At 37.8% G+C, this 23,909-nt stretch overlaps 1 long non-coding RNA gene across 1 annotated transcript in view; it reads left to right on the forward strand.

Moving 5' to 3' along the window:
* The first annotated feature begins 422 nt into the window (after nucleotides 1-422).
* LOC138925023 (uncharacterized) overlaps nucleotides 423-23,909 on the forward strand; it is a 29,363-nt gene continuing 5,876 nt past the window's right edge. The window contains exons 1-3 of the long non-coding RNA XR_011440654.1: nucleotides 423-562; nucleotides 2,011-2,086; nucleotides 18,916-18,983. This is a non-coding gene — a long non-coding RNA (uncharacterized lncRNA). The remainder of the gene's footprint in view (nucleotides 563-2,010; nucleotides 2,087-18,915; nucleotides 18,984-23,909) is intronic.

A 23,909-nucleotide genomic window follows, 5' to 3' on the forward strand; every position in this document is an offset into this window, starting at 1 on the left:
GCACCTCTAATTAGAGTGGCTGCTACACATTATATATAAATATTTAATTGACACAAAAGCTCGGTCAGAAGACCAGGTCTCTTCAGCTATAAAGAGATATTTCCACTTTAGTTTTCCTTTAAATGTAAATATATCTGGGAGGAAAGCAGCAGCAGTGACATAGTGACCATTCTTTGAACACAGCTGTTTATATGCCAAAGATTGTGCTAGACATTTCACATATTATTCCTAATATTGTAACCATCCCTACCTGTTATATTCTTTCCTTTTTTCAGATCACTGTATGTAATTGTAGTTTATTTGCCATATTCCATTCTAGGACAGAGGCATGGCAGAAGGAGGACACTGTGGGAAAAGGGGCCTGATGGAACTGAAGGGGTGGAGGAGGTACCAGTGATAACCTGTCATGATCAGTTTTGTCCCGCAATCATCTGATCTCGTATCCTCGTCACTCCTTATTCTGATTGTGCCCATTGGGCAAAGCAGACCGCATCATTTTACCCCATGGAAACTGTGGGCCAGAAACTTGCCTCTGAGACCACACAATTTATCAGCGGAAAAGGTACAGTCAGTCCTTTCCACTCAGTCTTCCCAAACCCCTTTCTGAAGTTGATTCAGACCAGCGAGATAGGCCTCTTTGGTAATCTAGTAAGAGGAAGCCTGGATACCTTCCTTCTAGTGCACGCTGTTGCAGGTACTGACCGTGAAGCCCACTTCCTCTGGCTGAGAGTATGTGACTCTAGAACACAAAATAATTAATGTTATGCCGATACAGCTTTGTCTCACCATAGAGGAGATTGATCGGGCATTTCTCCTGTTTTTATTTAAGCTGTACCTCTCGTCCACTCATAACCCTGGAAGCAAAACAATTACTGTGGCTGCACAGACTCTGGCTGCTGATTTTGGGTTTGCTACTAATTTAGCGTGTGACCTGGGCTGGTCCCTTCCTTCACTGGCCCTCAGATTCCTCTTCTGTGAAAATGAAGGGGTTGGTTTGTTGCTTTCCTTGGTTCTTTCCAGTATCAGCATCTATAGGTTAAAGTGATTAGTAGCCCTTGGTTTTATTGGGTTCCACCTAGTGGCTTTGCCCCATATTGCAGCTCTAAGTTGAAAGGAGTAGTGAGAAGGGGAGCAAGACAAATATTTATTTTGTCTCATATTTAGTAAAAGCTTCAAATTTAGATCAAATTTAGATTTTGATGTTATCTCTCATTGAGATAATATAGACAGCTACTGAGTCTGTGAATGTATATGCTTAAGCATTAATTAGTTAATGTAATCACTTAAACTATGCTTCAAATTTTGTAGCCATGTGTCAGCATTTCTTCATTTAAAATCATTAGAGTTGGAGCCTCAAATGATGGAAATAGTTTAGACCATTCTTTCTTTTGGGAAATTCCACATGTAGAGAGCACATTCAGGGCAAGCCAAGCAACGTTCTGCTGTGCTAAATTCCTTCAGGGAAAAGTTCTTAGGGGAGGTAAGAAAAGCATGTAAAAATAATTAGTCGTAGAACATAACAATCATGTTTTCACTATGCACCTCCTTTGTAATTATGTTGAACACTGAGGATAGAAAGAAGCAGGAGACGTGGTTCCTATTATCCTCAAGAGATTGATAATTCAGTGGGAGAGACAGACGTTTATAAACATATTCACAATGCTGTATGTAAGTATATGAGTTATAATAGAGGGTTTTTAAAAATAACTGCAGTGGTAATACAACAGAGACATCTATTATGTTGGGAGAGTTCAGGCAATCTTCATGGGATCGAAGATGTAGAATAGAACAGAATAGAAGGAATCCTTCACCGAATAGAAGCTGCTACTTAAAGGATAATTCAAAGTTTTCTGAAGGGACGGGAAGAGCTCTTCAGAGAAATTGAACAGCATATAAAGGCACATTTTCAGTGGAAAATGATTCAAACAGTACTGATGTCAAATGTGTAAGTGTTTAGAGACTGGGGGAAGTACACTTATCTTTTTCCTGTTCTATTTTCTCTTTTTCTAGGACAAAACCCCCACTCCCACGTGCATTTTTTTTTTTTTTCTGGAAGGACTGAAACCAGCATAGCCATGGCTACAAGGTATGTTTGAAATGAATATGAGATGTTGTAAAGAATATGGGCTTTTGAGGTTGCAGACCTTGGTTTGAGTCCTGGCTCCTTGCTGACCAGCAAAGTAAACTTGGGCATCTTCTTAGCTCTTGGAGATTCACTTGTTCCTTTGTAAAAGTGAGAAAATAGTAATACCTACTACATAGGGTTGTTATAAAGATTAAATGTGAGCACAAATAACATCAGGAATGAAAGTGAGGGCATTATTATTAGATTCTAAAGAAATTAAAATAGAGTTCCAAATAATGAAAAACATTTGCCATCAAATTGTAAAATTTTGATAAAATGAGCAATTTCCTTTAAAGCGCAATTTATTAAAAACATGCACAAGATGTATTATAAAAATTGAATAGTCTATATTGAGTGGAGAAATGTGTCTGAAAATCAAAACTTTCCCACAAAGGAAACTCCAGGCACAGATAAGTTTAGTGACTAATTATTCCAAACATTTAAGGAAAAAATAACACCAATCTCACCTAAACTCTGTCAGAGAATAGAATAAGAAGGAACACTTCCAATTTTACTAGGCCAGTCTAATCTTGATGTTACCAAACCAGGTTCGTTTTTGGCCGCCGCCCAGAAAGCCAAACACTGAGACGATGAGATTACAGCAGAGAGAGGGTTTACTCACAAAGCACCCACTTGAGGAAGTGAGAGCATGAGCCTCAAATTTGCTTCTATGAAAATAGGCACTCAGGGATATTTATGGGATGGGGGCAAGGTGGTCTGAAATGTGGAGGTGGGTGATTGGAGGTGAGGAGGGGTAAGGTAATTGATGATCTGCGCAAGCGCAGTCAGACTGCATGCCTCTTTGTAGGACCGATGTTCACAAAATGTCAGCGTTAGCATAATCTGAGGGTGGAGTTTTTAGCCTCTTGACATCAAAAGGTCGCCTTTTGGACTTCTCCTCTGTCCCAGCTGATGAATTGGTGGTCTCAACCGGCCCGAAGTGGACAAGGAGTTCTAATTCCTGACAAACAGCTCACACACCCATTACCATGGTGACCCAGGCTCCAGGGAGATGTTGTCTATAGGAGCCTAGTGGGAGTCAGACAGCATATTGCCTAAGCAGCACAGTTAACAATGAGGGGATTAAACAGCTAAAAGCTATAACCAGTAATTACAAAAAGGAAAAAAACTTTACTTCCTAGCTACTTAATCATCAATGGCTAACTCTCTGCTGTTTTCATTGATAACAAAACCTGATAAGCACATTATAAGAAAGAAATATTGCAGGTTAATATCTTTCATAAACATAGATGCAAAAATCCCAAATTATGTTAGCTGATAACTAAATCAAGTGAGATCAAGGTGGGTTTATTTCAGATCATTTCAATATTCAAACATCAATATAATCCACTCTATTAAGAAAGTAAAGGAGGAGGCTGGCCCCGTGGCTGAGTGGTTAAATTCACGTGCTAGCTTCAGTGGCCCAGGGTTACGCAGTTTCCTAATCCTGGGCACAGACATGGCACAGCTCATCAAGCCATGCTGAGGCGGCATCCCACATGCCACAACTAGAAGGACCCACAACTAAAAATATACAACTATGTCCCAGGGGGCTTTGGGGTGAAAAAGGAAAAATAAAATCTTAAAAAAAAAAGAAAGTAAAGGAGAAAATCATATGATTATCTCAATGGTTGCAGAGAAAAACATTTGATACCATTCAACATCCTTCACATTATAAATGCTCAGCATACTAGAAGTAGAAAGAAATTTCTTTAATCTGATAAAGAACATCTATAAAACCCTCATTGAATGCCTCTTGATTAAGGGTAAAATCTTTGAAGTTTGCACTATGAGATCAGGAACAAGATTAAGATGCCCACTTTCTCCTCTTCTATTTAACGTTGTACTGGAGATCCTAGTTAGAAAAAAATGACATGAATATTGGAAAGGAAGAAATAACTGTCGTTATTTGTGGATAACATGATTTTAGACGTGGAAAATCCAAAAGATTCTCCAGATAAACTATAAGAATTAACAAGGGAGTTTGTTAAATTTAGCATACAAATATTAATTTGCATTTTATATACCAGCAAAAAGTAATTAGAAAAAATTTAAAACTACATATCTAATGAATGATGTACCAGGTCTCCCTCTACACAGAACATTATAAAACATTATTGAAAGATTTTAAACATGTTCAAATAGAATCCAGATCAAAAGCAAAAACATTCAGAGATACCCATAAAATGTTAGCGCTAATTGCATGCAAATCTCAATAAAAGGGAGACAACCTATTAACCGCTCATCATAGGGTGGCTATCAAAAAACTTCTATGAAAACTGTCATTGACTTCAAAGCTTTGATCATGTGTGGCGAGAAAGGTTGTGATATGTCTTATGAGTGTCTGGAACATCAGAGGAGCTAAAAAAATAGTGTTAATAGTGATCTTCAATCTACATATGAGGGAGGGTCAGGAAATGGACAGGCCTGGGGAAAGAAGTTGATTCACACATATAAGGCTACTATGAGGATCCGAAGACAAGCAACAGGTCACCTGACTTGTTTTTTCACTTACAACCATGGCGTTGTATTGACAATAATTTGTCTTTTGATTCAACACTAATGTGTACCTAAATCTAGCTTTTTGTATATTAAAAGTCATTTATAGTCTGACCTCTGCCTAACTAAATTTATTGGCCAAACTAAGGCCATATGGTGAGAAATATCAGGGCAATATTATTCAAAGCATGGATAAATTTTCTGTGCCTCCTGTTGGGCTTATGAATTTATTGAGCGTCTACTATGTGTCGAGTACTATAGAAGAGGTTTTACATATATAATATCTGATAGATATTATTGTAGCTTTCTTAAAGATAAGAGAATGAGACTCAAAGAGGATGTGCAGCTTGTTTAAGGCACCCAGAATGTTGGGTAAAGGGTCAGTTATGAGCTCAAAGCTACCTGACTCTAAAACATGAGCTCTTTGCATTATACCATCATGCCTCCAAGCTTGAGATATGTGATAAACTGTTTAGCTCAGAATCTGCCACATCATTAGTATTCAATAACCTCCATTATTATTATTATTATTATTATTATTATTATTAAAATATGACTAAATCTCATGGGGATGCCCTCTTTTTTTTTTAAATGAAGTAGAGCCTGAATCTCTTATCCAATAAATCATTGTTCCTCCTTGACAGCACGTATTACAAACAATTATAGGAATGATAAGGCAAAACATGGTGGAGATAAGTTTCTCTAAGTTTTTCTCCGAAGAAATGACGGTTATGATAGTAAGTTGTTACTCCGTGAAGGAAGCTTCAGCTACGATTAGCAAATTCTGTACAGTGGGCTACTATCCCTCTGTTATATTCCCTTGGTAACAAGCTCTTAAAAAATCTGTGAGTCTCTTCAAAGAGAAGGAAGTTTTGCTCCAAAATTCTGAGGACTGGTCTATTCCTGCAGTGTATTAGTCATCCAATAAAACCTTAATTTATTTAATAGATAGCAATCCTGAAACACCATAAATAAACTGCTAGTAACTAAATTAGTTCTTCCATCTTGAATTAGGTTCACTCAGTCAATGGATCTGCAATAAAAGGATCATTTCCTGCCTTATAAGCAGGTGACCGATTGGGCAGATCAAAGATAATTTCCTTTTTATACTTGTATGAACTTGAGAATTATACCTGAGTAGTGTATTCCAAACAGTAGGATGATTCTGGGAAGTTACAACTTGTTGCCTTAAAATTTTTACTGAAGCTAGAGTGCTCAATATAGCCAAATAAAAAATCCAAAAGAAGACAGACGTGTAAGTTCTTTGATATTTGTTAATGCAACACACCAAAATTATACTTTACCTTCATGCAAACAAGAACAATAAAATCTCAAAATTCGATTCTCTATAATTACTCAATTTTTTAGTCAATGCTCTCTCTTCCTCACTTCTCATTTCTGCCTGTCCCAATCCTACACATTTTCACTGCCTAGATCTACGTCATTAGACCCTTTAAAGATTTTTTTCACCTGAGATGAATATTAAGGCTTGTTTTGTGGTGATTTGTACGCATAGTTTCTGTATTAATATCTTTCTTCCCCATGAAATACACAGGCCTTAAAGACAGTGGTTGTTTTTAAATTTATTTTTGTAATCCCCAAGGTGCCTAACACAGTGCCTTCCATCTAGTAGGTTCTCGATAACTGTTTGGTTGTTGAATAAACAGCAGAAAGATTACTTTGAAAAAAATACAATAGAAACTAGAAATTGAAAGACAAGGTAGTCTTAAACTCTCCCTGGGAAAGGATTATTTTTCTTTTTGCTATTCTGAAAAAAAGAAAGTCCAATGGAAATGGAAGAAGCCATTTAAGATGTCTGCCTGATAATATGTAAGAATAAATAATAACACTTCTAATTTACCAATTATTTTGAAGGAAAGAGGAAGGCAACTTTTTATTTAGAAGGACAATTAGGAAATATTATTCACTTTGTGAATCCACATTGTGGATTGTCTGTGACAAATATTTTATCTTCAGCAATCTTTTTATCCATGATACTAGCTATAGAGATAATTCTATTAGCCCATTTATTTTGAGGAAGTGCAAACTCCTTTTTATTTAAAGTTACCAAAACACAGTTAGTATTTCTCTGACCATTCCTTCCTGGATCCATTTCATCTCCCACAACGTAACAGCCACTAGAGCACTGTTCCCACTTTACACTTCTTTCTCACTAATCTCATCCACTGCTAAAAACTCAATTAGCACGTTGTATAGTTGGCTGTTGTTTCAACACTCAACTTTATCCCATGCTCCAACCTATATTCGTAAATGCCATCAGGCAGTGGCACTTGAATGCCCCACTGTTATCCTCAAATCAGAATCAGATTAAACTGTCTTTAAATACCAAGTATCTGCTAGGCACTTTCTAGCCATGTCCATCTCTGTCATCTAATTACAAGATAAAAATATCTAAAATTTAAATACATAATCTTCTCTACATCCCACATATGATGTTGCACTATTATAAGAACTCCTTTGGATTGAGCCACCTACTGCATTCTATGCACTATACAAGTTCTCTCTCACACCTGAGATCTCTTTCATTGAAAATAAAAAAATAAAGCTAGGTGGTATTATCTTCATTTTTTCCAAAGAAACAAAGATAGTTACGCTCAGAAAGTTTCATGTGCCCAAGACTTCATATGACGGAGAAAGGATTTAAGCCAAGATTATGATTTCAATGTGAAAGCTCTTTTCACTACTCCTTACTGCCTCCAGCCTTCACTCTTTTATTTAAAATATAGTATAGTGGTTAAGAGCATTTATGAGAGTCAAACTACTTGAGTCTGAATTCTGGATGTTACACTTACTAGGCTTGTGACCTGAGGTTGAGTTACTTTATTTCCCACTGCCTCAGTTTTCTCATCTATAAAATGAGACTAATAAAAATACATACCTCACTGGATTGTAAGAATTAAATGAAATATAAAACACTAGTACAGTAACTGGCATATGGTAAGCTCTCAATATTTTCATCCCTGGGAATCGTCTAATAGTCAGTTATGCTATCTTATTAATCCTTTACTTAAAATTCCCCTGTATCCCTTTTCATCTTTTCAGTCTTAATATCCATGGTCCAGATATAGGAATCCATCATGTTGCATGACTGGTCCATTTTCTGTCCCAGCAACCCACCCATCTCTGGATCTGTACCATTTTCCAGGCTGAACTTCCCTTCAGGAATACTGTCTCTGTTTTTCTCTGTCTAATCAGATCCTACCCACCTCTCTAGGCCAAGCTCAAATCTGTGCTTAACCAAAGTCTTCTCTGATTAACCCAACCAGAAATCATAATTTCTTCTTCCCTCTAAGAACCCAGGAGTTGACCTTGTTTTAGGTTTGGAAAGCATTTAAATTTTCAGGTGGTCCTACCCATTCCTGTGGACCTCAGATAGATATGCACTACCCTTCTCCCCACACAACAGCCCCATGACATAGTCCTGACCCCCTGTCCACTAAAGGACAGATTTCTGTGAGCCTCATTTGGCTTTAGGGAGAGACTCTTGGATACTTGATTCTCCAAGGAACTCATTCTCTACTTAATATTACCACTCACTGATTAATTGCAATCAGTTGTGGGTACGATGCATATAATTACTAATATTGTCAGAATTTTCTGGAAAGGGTGTAAGGCTGTATATTCATCAGAGTAATTAACTCTAGCTGCTGAGGAAAACACATCCAAATCACAATGGATTCAAACAATAGAAGTTCATTTTTTGCTTGTGTTACAGTCTGCATAGGGTCAGTTGATTTGCTGGGGACTTTGATGTAGTGCTGGCTTCCAAGCAGTAACTCAGGCATATGGATTTCCCCTCATGCATAATCTCAGGGGCCCTCACTTCTAGGCATAAGGTCAGGGGAAAATTAGATAGGGAATTGTTGGGAGGGTTTATAACCAGGCCTGCATAGTAGTACATCTCCATCTACATTTTATTGGCCAGATCCCATTCACATGACCCCAACCTGAATACAGAAGCTGAGAAGTTACCTTTCCTGCATTCCCTGGAAGAGGAAATGGAATTGCTCAGTATCTATCTAGTCTGAGACAGGATGCCAAACGAAACAACTGTGGCCCTCCCGCCCCCAACCGATATCGATTCATACAACTACTTTGAAGCTGTTTCTTCCCTGCTCCACCTGAAAACTAGATCATGTCTTAAGACTATTCCAGTCATGTGCAGATAATAAACCATCACTTTAGTTCCAAGAACAATTTCAGTGTAGTAATTGAAATGTCCAGTCTGAAAAAATAAAACCATATAATTTATTTGACCCTAAAGTTTTCCTCTCCTCTAACTTGCACCTATATCATGTTGGGAAGCCAGTTACGGGTTCTGAAACATGATGGGCTTTTTTTCACTAGCTCTAATTTTTGAGGTCCAGGATCAGTGTAGGGAGAGAACAAAGAGGTCAGATTCAGGAAATGTTTCAATTGTGTGGTTATGATCTGGAGCTGGTGTCCTCTGGGCATGGTGGATGGTCAATGATCTTTTCCCCTTATGAGGCACGTTTGTGGGTTCCTTGGAGATTCCCCAATTGGGAATATCTGATTTTCATACCTTGATGTCAACAAGGTCTTCATCTTGGCTGTCCGTTCTTGATTCCCACTCTTTTCTTTCTGGATCTAATAAACACATTTATAATGAGGCTGACTCTTGGACAGAGTCGATTTTAAAACAACCTCCAGGTTGGCTCCCCACTGCACAATTCTTGTTGGGTCTTTGACGAGATGCATCTTTCCCCTGTCATCAGTGGAAACTGAGCTGCTTCCCAATGTAGATACCACTTTTCACTCTGATACTAGGACAATAGTCACAGCCTATTCATTTTAGATTTCTCATGCATTCATTCTGAAACTCCAAAGGTTGTTTATCAAGTTGTCTAAGTGGTCTTCTTTTAAATCTTTCTTAACAGGCCAAATCCAAAAGAGAAGAAAAAAGCTCATTTTTGAGCATACATTTTTCATTCTTATTTTCATGTAAATTATCTCAATGAATTCTCACAGAGTCTCAAATATATTATCTTCTGGATTATGAAAATAAGACAATTCAGACTGTAAAGGGTTAGGAATCATACAGAGTCATACAGGTGGGAGATTGAAGGGTCAGCATTCAAACCTCTGGAAGTAAGTACACATGTGGGTCTTTGGACCACGCCAAAGACCCTTTTCTTGATCACGGTCTCCCTGGGAAGAGACATGAGGTTATAACTCACAGATTCTCTGTAATGTATTCTGTTAGAGTTGCAGCATAAAATACATAGGAGAGTTACATAGTGTCTCCTATGATGATTGCATGGCCACCAAAGCCCATTTGCCTGGAGGTTGAAGTAAACCTTTCTGGAAGTCTGCCAGTGGAGTGATCTTGTCTCTCAACTACTCATCATTTATTAATTTCTTACTGGTATATTAGAGAGCCATGAGGAAAGCAGGATCTCTAGTGAAAGTCAATTTTTAGGAGGTGTAGAGACTGTTCAGAGACAATTTTATGGAGGTAGAACATTTTGCTGATGACAGAATGGATATGAGTTCTTGAGGATGTACTGGAGGGGTTTCAAATGTTGAAGCCTAGGTAAGAAGTGGGATCAGATTAAGGAATACAGAACTATAAGCGGTTGAGAGTCCAGGAGAGAGCAAATGATCTGGAAGTCCTGAGCTCCAGGAGGTGACTGATATGAACAGAAATAAGCCACAATGGAAGTGGTTCTGAAGGGCTTCAAGGCAGATGGTGCTAGTGGGATTTGGTGGAGGGAGGAGTGGGGAGTAGGTAAGAACTGGAACTAAGAAGAAACAGTGGGTCCCCTGTGGGGAAATGAGTAGTGTCTGGCTATACACAAACCACAGAAGGACGGGAGTACAGCTCCAATGAGAGGCCAAGGAACTCATGTTGCCTCATCAAAGAAGCATGAATGAGCAATACCCCATTCTTTAGTCAAGATCTCTTTTGGTTATCACTTACACGTCTTTAAATTTGGTGAAACGTTGCAATTTTTCAGTTTCATAGTTCTGGTTATTAGAGCTAAAGGAATGTCACTGACTGCCATGCTAATAAGGTATTACTTTTTTAGCAAGTCCCTGTTTTTCTTTACTAGACGTCTATTAAAATCTATTCATTTCAGTTTCAATGCAGTCAATTTAAAGCTTTGCTGAATAATTTCAAGAGCGCCAAATCAAGGACTCAATTATTGGAAAGGTAGTTTAATTTCGTTCACTAATAATATGTTTTAAGGTTTCAAGATCCATATCTTTGCATTATTTGCCGTGAATCTATTTTGTCACACTAACTTTATGGCAGGATATAAGAATAAATATGATCAAATTACCAATCACAAAGGTAACCAGATGTGACAGTAAATTTATCTGTTAACTTGACCAGCCACAGGGTGTCCAGATTAAACATTATTTCTGGGTGTGTCTGTCAGAGTGTTTCCAGATAAGATTAGCATTTGAATCAGTGGATTTATTACCCGACCAAAGTGAGGCCCCTCCTTGGTGAGTTAAAATCAAAACCTACGCCGAAAGTAGTTGTCACATAAAGCAGAATTTAATTGCCATGCAGCAAACAAAAGGAGACCGTAGAGAATAATTTCACAAAGCTATGAAATTTGGTTGGGTCCAGGGTGGTTGGCGTTTAGATCTTCTTCCTGAAACACAGCTGAAACTGACAACCTCAAGACCCCGGAGTTGTTAGAGAAAGGAACATCTGCACCCTTTCGACAAGACAAGAGAAGTAGGTCAGACAGGGCAAGAGAATAATAGGTTAGAGTTCATGGCAGGTGGCAAAATCCCTCCTCTAGTTTTGAGGAGCATGGAGTGAAGGTCCATCTTGTGTAACTACTTCCTGGTAAGCATGGCTGTTGTCATAGGGGAGGGTAGAGAAGCAGAATTTTCACCCCGCTATCTAAGGTAAGTCTGTGGGTACCAGGCATGGCTCTGAGCTGTTTGTATCCTTGAGTTACAACCGCCTATAATTTTATGGCTTTAATACATTCAGTTATAAATTGTGCCAGACAATTAAGAATGCAGGGTCCAAAGAGCAAGAGGAGAAGGATAGTTACCAAGGGGCCCAAGAGTGGAAGGAACCAAGTTAAACTGGGAAAGGCTTGTTTGACTCCATTTCAGATTTGTTCTGTGAGGCCTGGTTCGTTCCTTTTTGTTAGCCAAGTGGCCTTTTTCAGTAAGCTGCTTCTCTTTTATATTGCTGCTAGCACTGATGTAGAAACAACAAAACGTATTAGTTAAGGCACAGGCTCCACCCTGGTTTGCCAAAAGGTCTAAAAAGTTAATGGGCTTTTGTAATATTTTAAAATCTGAACCTGATTCACTAGCCATCATGGCCATGGTGGCAGTGACTTCTTTGATAGTGACTGCATTATAAATGGTACCTCCTGCTAATGCCACCAATGACCCAATTAGGGTGATTATCCCTGCCACTGCTAGGCCTATCAGAATCAAGGAATAGGTAGCTGGGTTTAGGGTGTGACAGGGTTTTAAAGAAATCTGAGGAGAATCTAGCAGCATAGCTTGATATTGTAGTGTTCTATTTTGGGATAGCCAAAGATGTCCCTTAATCTCTAGTAGGTTAGAGACTTGGTGGGAGGTCTACACTGTCATAGGTTGACCCATAGTCAATTTTTTCTTTCTTGATTAAGAGGCAGTTGGCAAGCCTGGGGGCCATCCTTTTGTCAAGCTGTCTAGTTGCTTTGAGAAATAGGCTACCAGTTTTTTTAAGGGTCCCAATATTTGGGTTAATATTTCTAGAGTTATTCCTTGTCTTTTATGAATGTATAGGTCAAATAGTTTGTTCAGGTCTGATATGCCAGTGAAGGCACTTTCATTAGTAAGTTCTTAAGCTTATTGAATGTTTAGTCACACAGCTTGTCCTGTTCAAAGGGGTCCATTTCAGGCCCCTGTAATTTGTCATAGAGAGGCTTAGCAGTCAACTCAAAATTAGGGATCCACATGTGGCAAAAACCTGACATCCCCAAGAATCCTTATAGCTGCCTATGCATTCTTGGTGGAGCAAGTTGATATATTACCATATTCCTCTCTTGAGGAACGCTGTGCTTCCCTTTTGAAATAATAAACCTGAAATACTTTACAGTTCTTTTAGATGTCTGTACTTTGCTCTTAGACACTTTATATCCCTTACTGGCTAAGAAGTTTAACATGGTTACAGTGTTCTCATCAGAGATTTCCTTAGAAGGACTGGCTATTAGGATACGGTCCATATACCGAAACATAGTGTTCTGTTTTAATTTTAATTTTCTTAAATTTCAGCCCAAGATTTCCCTGAAGATTGTAGGGGAGTTTTTAAATCCTTGGGGTAAGACAGTCCAGCAGTACTATTGTTTCTGGTGGGAATCTGGGTCTTCCCATTCAAAGGCTAAAGTCTCCTGGGACTCAGGGTCCAATAGGCTGAACAAAGCATCTTTTAAATCTAGCACTGTCTAAAACATGCTGTCCCCAGGGAGATTAGCCAGCAGGGTATAAGTATCAGGTACCGCAGGAGGTATGTCCTGGACTGCTTCCTTGACAGTCCTAAGGTCTTGAACAAATCTGTACTCCCCTGTTCCTGGCTTTTTAATGGGTAAGATGGGAGTGTTGCATGGGGATCTACATGGCCTGATTAATTCCCGTTTTAAAAGTTTGTCAGTTACAGGAAGGATTCCTTTTATGGCTTCTGGCTTTAGGGGGTATGGTTTTACCTGAGGCCAGTGGTCTATCTGCTTTAATTTCATCCTTATAGGTATGGCAGTGGCTACTTTTCCCAGCTGTCCTTGTGGCTATGTCTCTTAGTTAACTCAGTTGAAGATGTTTTGGGGAATTTCTTCTTTTTCAAGCGCTGGAATGTCTTATAATAAGGCCATGAACTTGACTCCCTGATTTCTGGGAACTTGGATTTCTATTTTATCTTATTCCCAGTTTATTGAGGCCACCAAATTTGAGAGTATGCCCTCCCCAAGGAAGGGAACAGGGTACTCTGGTACATACAAGAAAGAATGTCTTAACATTTTTGATGCTATTTCGCAGATGAAAGGCTCCAGAAACCTCTTGGTCTCTCTTCTTCCTGATATTCCTTTTATGTCACATTTTATTTTAGAAAGTTTTCCTTTTGGGCAGTCAACACTGAGAATGTGGCTCCAGTATTGAGCAAAAATTTAACATTTTCTCCCTCCACTGCTAAGGTTATCCGGGGCTCCTCAGGGGAGATGATCTGGTTGCCTGGAGCCAAACGGGGAGCCCCATGGCCCCATCACATCTCATGTGTAGTCATAGGATGTTGCCATGGCTTGGTCTTGTCGGATCCCTTCCACCTGTGGGGTTGATCTTAGACAATTCCACTTCCAATGCCCTTCCCATCTGCAGTATGCACACTGATTCGGCTCCAACTTCATTGGTGGCCTCTTGGTCCCATGGTAGGGCCTGGGGTCACTCACCCATGGTGTTTTCTTCCTTTCCCTCAGGTTACCCTGAGCAGACTGGAGGGCTACCACGAGCAGAGTAGCTTGCCTCTGCATGTTTTGCTTACCTTTTCCTTCTTCTGTCACATCTCGGTTGTTAAACACCCTGAAGGCTGCCTCCACTAACTGTGCAGTACTGGTATCAGACCCTAGTGCCAGTTTTTGGAATTTCCTACAGATATCTGGAGCACGTTGGGAAATGAAATAGGTATTAAGAACCACTTATATTAATAGCATTTACTCACATAGTATAACCTAAGAAGGTTTACTATCATTTATTCGATAATGTTTGTTATGTAATTTAACACACCAAATAAACTTAACTAGTTTAATATCTCCCTCTTTATAGGAATAGAGAACAAATTTTTTTTTTTTAAAGATTTTAGTTTTCCTTTTTCTCCCCAAAGCCCCCCAGTACACAGTTGTATATTCTTCGTTGTGGGTCCTTCTAGCTGTGGCATGTGGGACGCCGCCCCAGCGTGGCCTGATGAGCAGTGCCATGTCCGCGCCCAGGATTTGAACCAACGAAACACTGGGCCGCCTGCAGCAGAGCGCGCGAACTTAACCACTCGGCCACGGGGCCAGCCCCAAGAACAAATTTTTTTGAGAAGTCCTGGGACCCCATTGGATATCCTCAGAAAGAAAGGCTTCACTTTTCAAGGATTTCAAGGATTTCAAGGATTTGAACCTTGGGGAAATTTGTCAAAAAATATCAAAAGATTTTAAAACACTTGACCAAATAGGAAATGATGTTTAGTTATCCATTTAATCAAAGTGACAACTGAAAATGTTAAAGGCAAACAGAGAGAGAGTAAAAGAGTTTAAAAAAAGAAAACCCTAATAAAGAGACTTCAGCCTCCTCGAGCGTAGGAAATTATTTTGACAAAACATAGATTGTTTTATCTTTTAGGTAGATTTACTCAAAGAAAAAATCTTTTGTCACTTATTTTTTTACCTTTAGAATTTGTCCTATGTCTTTTTTCTTTTTTAGTACTTTAAGACAAATTTATCTTTTTTAACAAAGCAAACAGAGATATCTCTAGTCTTTGTGTCTCCTTTAATGAAAACATACATCTTACTTTCCTTGAATACAAAGATTTCTTTTTCCTATTAACTTATAGTAGCTTTAATCATATATATTAATCAGAATTTTTAACCCTTACAGACTTTGATTTTGTTTGTGAAAACTAAGAAGTAATTATAAACTGTCTTTTACGTTAGCATATTTTAAGTTGGCAAATTTATAAATACTTTTAATAATTTTTAGAAACGTAATACTTTACAGTAAAATTTTTAAATAAAATATAAAACATGTTTATTAATAGTTTCTCTGTAATAAGAAGCTAAAGTAGATAAACCTATCTTTAGTAATTAGTGTCTAATATCTTACTTTACTTAGAAATGACTAGATATTTAATGAATTTTTTTAAAATAGCTATTTATTTATTTACTTATTTATTTTTTGAAGATTAGCCCTGAGTTAACATCTGCTGTCAATCCTCCTTTTTTTGCTGAGGAAGACTGGCCCTGAGCTAACATCCATGCCCACCTTCCTCTACTTTGCATATTGGTTGCCTGCCACAGCATGGCTTGACAAGCAGTGCATAAGTCCACACCCGGGATCCGAACCGGTGAACCCTGGACCACTGAAGTGGACTGAATGTGTCCACTTAACTGCTGTGCCACTGGGCAGGCCCAGAATTTTTTTTTAAATCATTTAATTTAACTGAGTAAAACTTCAAAGTTTTAAATTTTTTTTTAAATCATTTAATTTAACTGAGTAAAACTTCAAAGTTTTAAATTACCAAAGAGATTTTGGAAGTTATTTTCCATATATATGTTATACAGTATAATTATTCGTACAAGTTTATCTATAAACTCTCATCTCACTTACATCTAAACCATTTATTTTTAACAATCATGTTTGGATTATTCACAAAAACTTTATGTGATACTAAAGGAGTTACATCATTTTAAGTTGTTTTAAGTATATACACCATAATACATAATTATTGTTAAAAAGTTTTCCCAAAAACTTTAATCTTTTTTTCCACCTTTTTAACATCTATTTAGTTTACCTATTTCCAATGATTATTTAGATTGCCCATCAAAACTTTATGAGATATCAGAAAAAATCAGCTATTATTTTTGTTGACAAATTCTGTAACAGAGACAACATGAATTTATTTGACTCATAAAGGCTGTGTATTTACGTTATATCCTATATTGATAACTCTGAGGATGTGTCTATTTTAATTAAATCAGCAAATTTAAGCAGGTTTTTATCTACCAAAAATCACTTTATATCATGTTAACTTGAAAGACATCTGGCCTAGTTTTTATCACATTTAGAAATAATTTATATAAGTGCTTATTTTAAGTCAATTAAATAGAGCTCTTTTTTAGAAATTATACCATCCAGACACACATACATAGACAAGTAGACAGTCACAAACAGAGATCTTTAAAATTTTAGCCATGTCTCAGGCACAAACTCAACACAACGCTGGATCCAAATTGTGACCTGTTCAGATGGCTAAAGATCGTTACTAAAGATTTGCTGTGAGGATCCTTTTTATAGCTGTTTTTAAAGTCATTTTATTTTTTAGAAGCTTCTGTATACTAATCAAAGAATGTATTCTGTAGTGAAAGGTTTTGAATCCTCTCTTTTAAGGGTGACACTTAAGGTGGACTTATCTGAAACAAAGTTTCCCCAAAATGGCCATTACGATTTTAAAATATCTCAGAAGTTTACTTGTTTTCACTTGCTTCATTTTAGATCTGGAATTTCAGGGGAGTTGAAGTAGGGGAGCTCAGAAAGAGAGGAGAGAGGAGTAGCAGATTTGGTTTTGTTTTACTAGTATGTTTTTTATTTAATTATTTTCTCTTAGAGAGGCAGTATGGAAATTCTGATCTTGTTCAGAAGCCTCAAAAATTAGAATAGGCTTCCCGTTGGTTGTTTAATTTGTTTTTTATAGCAGTCTTTTTCCAATTGCAATGCCTCAAAAATTAAAATAGGCTTCTCATTGGTTGTTTAATATTTTTTGTAGTGGGCTTTTTCCAATTGCATATGTAAATACACCAATTTGGGTAAACTAAGTGGCCATTTTTGGCCATTTACAAGTGAGAGCTCCTTTAGCATGTTTAAGTAACATTGCCTGAAGGGTGGATTTATATGGTACACAATATCTATCCCCACAATGTAATTTAAAACATAATCAGGCAAAAGAGATGTAATTATTTTACACAAAATCCATCATTCCCAGCCAGTCCTGTTGGAAAAGTTTAGCACAAAAACAAAAACAAAAACAAAAATACCTGACAGATCCAATATCCAAATAAAAACAGGACCAAATGCTCTGAGAGCAAGTACCTTGGCACCATCGTTCACGCGTTCCGTTATTTACCAAAGACCTCTTCTCAAGTTCTGAGCCTAATTTTTTCCACCACCGAAAGCAAAAGCAACCTCTTGAAGGTTGATGATTAAGGAGACTGAATGACCCCAGGAAGATCTAATCTTGGAGGGGAGAGGTTGATGGAAATTCCCTAGCAGAAAGTGTGAGTTTTCCCCAATGACTGCTGGTAAAAAAAAAAATTGAGGAACAGAGAGAGATTTGAGAGACCTAGAAGCCAGTTTGTTAAGGTAACAGAGAGAGATACCAAGATAAAGTTTCTCATACTTTAAAGCAAAGTTTCTGCCAGGCATCCCCAGCCACTTTGTCACAGATGGCTAACACTGCAGGGACTTAACCCTGCCTTTTACCACAGAAACAAGATAAGACTCACACTGTGTAACCAAAGAAACTCACTCCCTCTGTCACAGACACAACACAACACAAAAGGACTCTCAAAATGGTGTCAAGCTCCTAGCACTGACAAACTCAAGTGGGCTTCAAGACCTCACTGCCCAATGACTAGTCAATAGGGATTGCTCCCATTTGCCAGAACCAAGCATTGGTTCCTCTGGAGTGGCTTGGTTATGCAATCCTTCCAACCAAATGGAAACTCTCACTCCCTTGAGCCAGGCTACCTCTTGATGGGGACTTGAACCCTGAAGCCAGGCTCCAAAAAGTGAACCTTGGGATTTGAACCCAAGGTAAGGGCAGCCTTAAACCCAAGGTAAGGGCAGCCTTAAACCCAAGGTTCAGGCAGCCTGACTTTGTGAGACAACTTAAAGAAATAACTTATAGCCATGCTGTGGGGCCAGCATCACTTACCTCCGTCAAGAGATCCTCTGAGCAAAGCACTCAGTGTGGCCACTCAGTCTTCGGATGGAATAGCGATGTCAAACCAGCAGCACACACACCAAGAAGAGAGTCCTGGGGCCGGCCCTGTGGCCGAGTGGTTAAGTTTGCATGCTCCACTTCGATGGCCTGGGGTTTCACTGGTTTGGATCCTGAGGATGGACATGGCACCACTTGTCAGGCCATGCTGAGGTTGCATCCCACATAGCACAACCAGAAGAACCTACAACTAGAATGTACAGCTGTGTACTTGGGGGCTTTTGGGAGAAGAAGAAAAAAAAGATTGGCAACAGATGTTAGCTCAGGTGCCAATCTAAAAAAGAAACAAAGAAAAGAATCTTCCTCGTGAGGTGTACTCCTCAACCTCCAGTAGCATGAACGGGTTAGCTTGCGACGAGCTGCCCCTGCCCACTGCTCCATCCATTGGAAACTGAGTAGTTGGAAGAACAGAGCCCCAGATGGACAAGAGTCCCATTTAGGTTGCCAGAATTTGTTGCTGGACCAAAGTGAGCCCAGTCCTTGGTGAAGTAAAATCAAAACCTACACCAGAAGTACTTATCATGCAAAATTTTATTTGCAGCATGCAGCAAACAAAAGGAGACCATAGAAAATGATTTCACAAAGCAATGGCTTTCTGAGCATAGGGAGGTGAGTACCTTTATTTGGAGTAGAGAATGAATATTCAAAAGGGGAAATTTCATCATTGCACTTAGAGGTGGGCATAAGCTAGCACATGTGTGTTTTGAAAACATGCCTTTACATACATTACATGATCTAAAAATGGCTGCTTTACCCCTCCCGGAGGAGGAGAATTTAGGATATTAATGAGGGCAGATTACTTTAGTACAACTCTCTGCTTATTTGGACAGGTGTCTCTCTTGTGATTGTGGTCCAGACCCATCTGGTCCAGTTCAAAGCAGTTGGGTCCAGGGAAGTTGGCCTTTTGATATTCTTCCTGGAACATAGCTGAAACTGACAACCTCAAGACCCCAAAGTTGTTAGAGAAAGGAACATTTGCACCCTTTAACAAAGACAAGAGAACTAGGTCAGACAAGATTAAAAAAAAAGTAGGTTAGAGTCCATGACTGGTAACAGACTCAATGAAGAAGAGTGCCCTCCCCAATATGGGTGGGCATCCTCCAATCCAGTGAGGGCCTGAATAGAACAAAAGGCAAAGGAGGAATTTGCCCCTTTTTTTCCCTGTCTCATGCTGTTGAACCGGGACATTTCTCATCTTCTCAGCCCCTCAAACTGCGATTTCCCCCATCAGCTCCCCTGGTTCTCAGGCCTTCAGACTCAGACTGAATTATACCATTGGCTTTCCTGGGTCTCCAACTTTCAGACAGCAGATTGTGGGGTTTCTCAGCCTCCGTAATCATGTGAGCCCATTTCTATAATAAATCTCTCTCTCTCTACATATATACATTATTTTACTGGGCCGATTAAATTAATGGTGCCTTATAAAAAATACAATACTGGAAAATTTAAAGGATGATTTAATAAAAATCTCTTCATTTTATATTTACTACTGTACATGCAGCCAATGAATTTGTACAAATTGGTAGCTACAAACAATGACCTGCACAATATATTTGCTTGCAACCTGAACGGACTGTTCTAGCACCATTTGGTTTGAGTTCAACATGACCCACAAATATACATGTATCTTCTACTGCTTCTGTTTCTCTGGAGAACCCTAACACATCAGATGAAGCATAAAAACTTAATGCACATACTCCATATGAGAATATTTTGCAAAATAATTTTCTTTGGTTTTAGGAAGAAGATGAGTTTAGTTACATCAGTTTAATACATTCAACTAGGTAGACTCAGATATGCTACTCAGTCTGAGTATTACTTTTCTAGGTAGTATATTCCATCACAAAAGTCATCACTCCATGCAGGTAGATTTTTTTAAACCCACTCTTGTTTTCCTAGAGCATGTACTGTCCCTCTGCTTAGAATGATCTCCTTACTCTATACTATTTCGGAATGTCCTTTTAGCATTTAAAACGGAATCCAGCTGTCTGCTCTGGAAAGGTTTCCTGACACTCCTCCCTCTATTGTTACCATTCTGAAGTGAATCACTCATGCTCTGAAAGATTTCCCTATATACATATATGAATTTATATATATAAATAAATAAATGTAAATATAAAAATATATGTGTATATACATGTTTTATTTTTACCATACTGTTTTACAACTTATTTATATGTCTGTCTCTCTTAGTGATTATTCATAGGGATATATTATATCATTTTCATTTGTACGTCCATGGCATCTAGTGCAGCAACTGTTCTCAGTATCTAAACATTAAAGTTTGTTGAACTGAAATATGTGTGGCTTATGGACTAATTTACCATTCCTTTAGTTTTGATCAATTTGCAGGAGGTATTCGCTTAAATTAATACATACTATTAAATAAGAGAGAGTGCAAGATAGTGATGAATCAGTTATGAAAATTTTCTTAAGGAACTTAAAGTCTGGGGTAGAATTAAAGTTTTATGGCACATCTGAAGTGTCTCCATTCATGGAGGATTTTTTTTTTTTTTATTAACTGTCTGAGATGTGAGGAATTTCTGGGTGACATATTCCATCCCATAACCATCTTCTACTTCTTTCTCCTGGATTCCATTTTTTCTGGTACTTTTCCCATCAAGCTTGAGAATTTCAGAAATGTAAAGCAAGCCCTCTAACTACATGTTTAATCAAAGAATAGTTTTATAAAAGATTGTTTCTCAAACTTGAGTAAAATATAGACCTCTCTTAAAATGAAAATATTCTCATGGATTCCTGGTGTTGGCTTAATGTATTTTTATTATAATGTTACTAAAATATGTATAAGACTGGGTATAAACTTACCAGCTCTTTTAGAACTAAAAAACCAAAACACATTTATAGATTACATACATAAATCTAGGACTTATTTAATTACAATAAAAATATGAATTAAATGTGATAGACGATGTCATTATTTGACATTTAAATGTCAATATTGAATTTAACAGTACAAATATGCATTTGCTTGTTTTCTGTTTTACTGTTTGTGTACTTGTTTTTGTTCTTTTGAACTGCCCAGACCATTCTTTGGATATTTCTCACTATCACTATCGTTTTAATTTTATTTTTAATAGAAACATTTTTGTAACTACCAAAACATTATTTTAGTGGGCCAGTTAAATTAATGGTGCTTTATACAAGACAATACTGGAAAATTTAAAGGATTCTTTAAAAAAATTCCTTCATTTTATGTTTACTATTATACATATTTCCCATGAACTTGTACAAATTGGTAGTTACAGACAAATGACCTACCCAACATATTTGCTTGTGACCTGGACTGACGGTTCTGTCACAGTTCAGTTTGTGTTCACCATGACCTACTACCATGATGCTATGACAAATTTCAACCATCCCAGCACCAAACTGATTATAAACCCAAAAGCAAACCAGGGCTCAGAAATCAGAGGCTGAATTGATTTTTCATTTGGTTCTCCAGATGATCCATTTACTCCTCTGTTTGGTCTCTCAGATTTAATGGGACCTCACCGCTGCATCTAGGAGGTGTCTAGGAAACCTCCTTGGATGCTGCATCCATCAAGATATTTTATCGTTCTTGGTCATTGTTGGATATAACACACTGTATGCTCAAGAAGTCACTATTTCTTGTCTTAAGAAAAGAATAGTTGACATAGTAGCATTTGCCACTTAATCACTTTCCATTCAACATAGAGATATTGCTGGAACTCTTTCTCATTATACCAGCTATCCTGTGTTGACCAAAAGAATTCTCTGTCTCCATTCAGTCCTATATCAGTCTTGATTCACACAGTCATCCAATCCTTGGTTCTCTCTGTGTTGTATCTCTGACTTGTTACGTGCATGCAGTTAATTATAATTAAAGGTAGAAAGTTATAAATACTGTAAGAGAATTTTATAAAATAAAATTGTACAAGATTTCAGATAAGTGAGATTCCTTTCATGTAGGATATCTGAACATATATATTAAAGTATAGCAAATATAGTAAAAATATAGTAAACCATATACCAACAATCCTATCACCAAGCTCATTGTAGTAGTTAGTTTCTGGTTCCCCTCACCTCTAGCTAATATTTAGTTCCCTTTCCTTTTTCTACTATGGTCTCTGTGCCTCACCACCAGGATCAGGGACTACACAAGGCTATATGGCAGCTCTGAGCAAGTTAGAGAAAGGGACCCTTTTCTCCAGGTGAATGCAGTCCAGCACCAACTTTCATGGTTTAGTAAGCAGGGCACGTGCTGGTTTTGAGCCCCCACTTTTTTCCGCTTGGTTGGGTGCCCCTGTTCAAGATGTAACCAGCACAATTGTCTGTGGTGGCATTGACCATAATTCACTCAGACACTGTAACTTGAACCAATTTAGTTTAGTAAAATACAAGGATATATTAATGGAGGCTTTGGGCAATAAAAATTCTTTTTCTCCTAAGGAAGCTACTAAAAAAGACACTGCCCCACTGGGAATGAGTAAGAAAGCATACAGTCTTAATTTCTACAGAATAATATCATAGGACCATGAAGTCTTGGGACTAGCTCTAATAGGAAGCTATATTAGTTGGGATGTAACATACAAACACACAGAAATGACTCAAATACAATATAGGTTTGTTTCTCACATGAAGTCAAAGTTTTTATTGCTTTCTCTACTTTCAGGCATATAGACTCCCTACACTGTTTTTTAAACAGTTTCATGGAGGTATAATTGACATGCAATAAACTGCATGTATTTGAAGTTACAGTTAGATAAATTTTGAGTATGTATACACTTGTGAAACTATCACCACAATGAAGAAAATTAACAGATCCATCACCCTTTAAAAGATTCCTTTTACTTCTTTGTAAGTTTTCCCCCAAAGCCCTTCTCATTCTCCCATCTTTTCCCCAGGAAACCATTACTCTTCCTTCAGTTACTATACATTAGTTTGTATTTTCTAGAATTTTATATCTATAATATTGTGCTATATGTATTCTTAGTTTGTCTGCCTTCTTTCACCCAGTGTAATTATTTTGAGATTAATCAATGTTATTGTATGTACCCAGACTTAATTCCTTCTTATTGCTAAGTTGGACCCCATTGAAGGGAAATATGCCGCAGTTTATCTATTCAATGGTTGATGGGCATTTGGGTTGTTTCCAGCTTTGGGCTATCACAGATAAAGCTAACGTGTACATCTACGCACAAGTGTTTTATGGCATATGCTTTCATTTCTCATGGGTAAACATCTAGGAGTGCAGTAGCTGGATCATATGGTTGGCGTATGTTTAATAGTTCAAGAAACTGCCAAACAATTTTTCAAAGCAGTTACTCTATTTTACTTTCCCACTAATTAAAAGAAATTTTTCTCTCTGTGTTTCATTTTGGTTAGTTTCTATTAATATGGACTCAAATTCACTAATCTATTCTGAAATTGGTTGTTAATATCATCTAGTGTGTTTTCATTTCAACTACGGTAGTTTTCACTTCTAGAAGCTCTGGTCTTTTTTATCTTTTCCCCTCAGGTTTATTGAGATATAATTGACATATAACGTTGAAT

Source organism: Equus caballus, chromosome 7, assembly GCF_041296265.1.
Source record: "Equus caballus isolate H_3958 breed thoroughbred chromosome 7, TB-T2T, whole genome shotgun sequence".
Taxonomy (NCBI): Eukaryota; Metazoa; Chordata; class Mammalia; order Perissodactyla; family Equidae; genus Equus; species Equus caballus.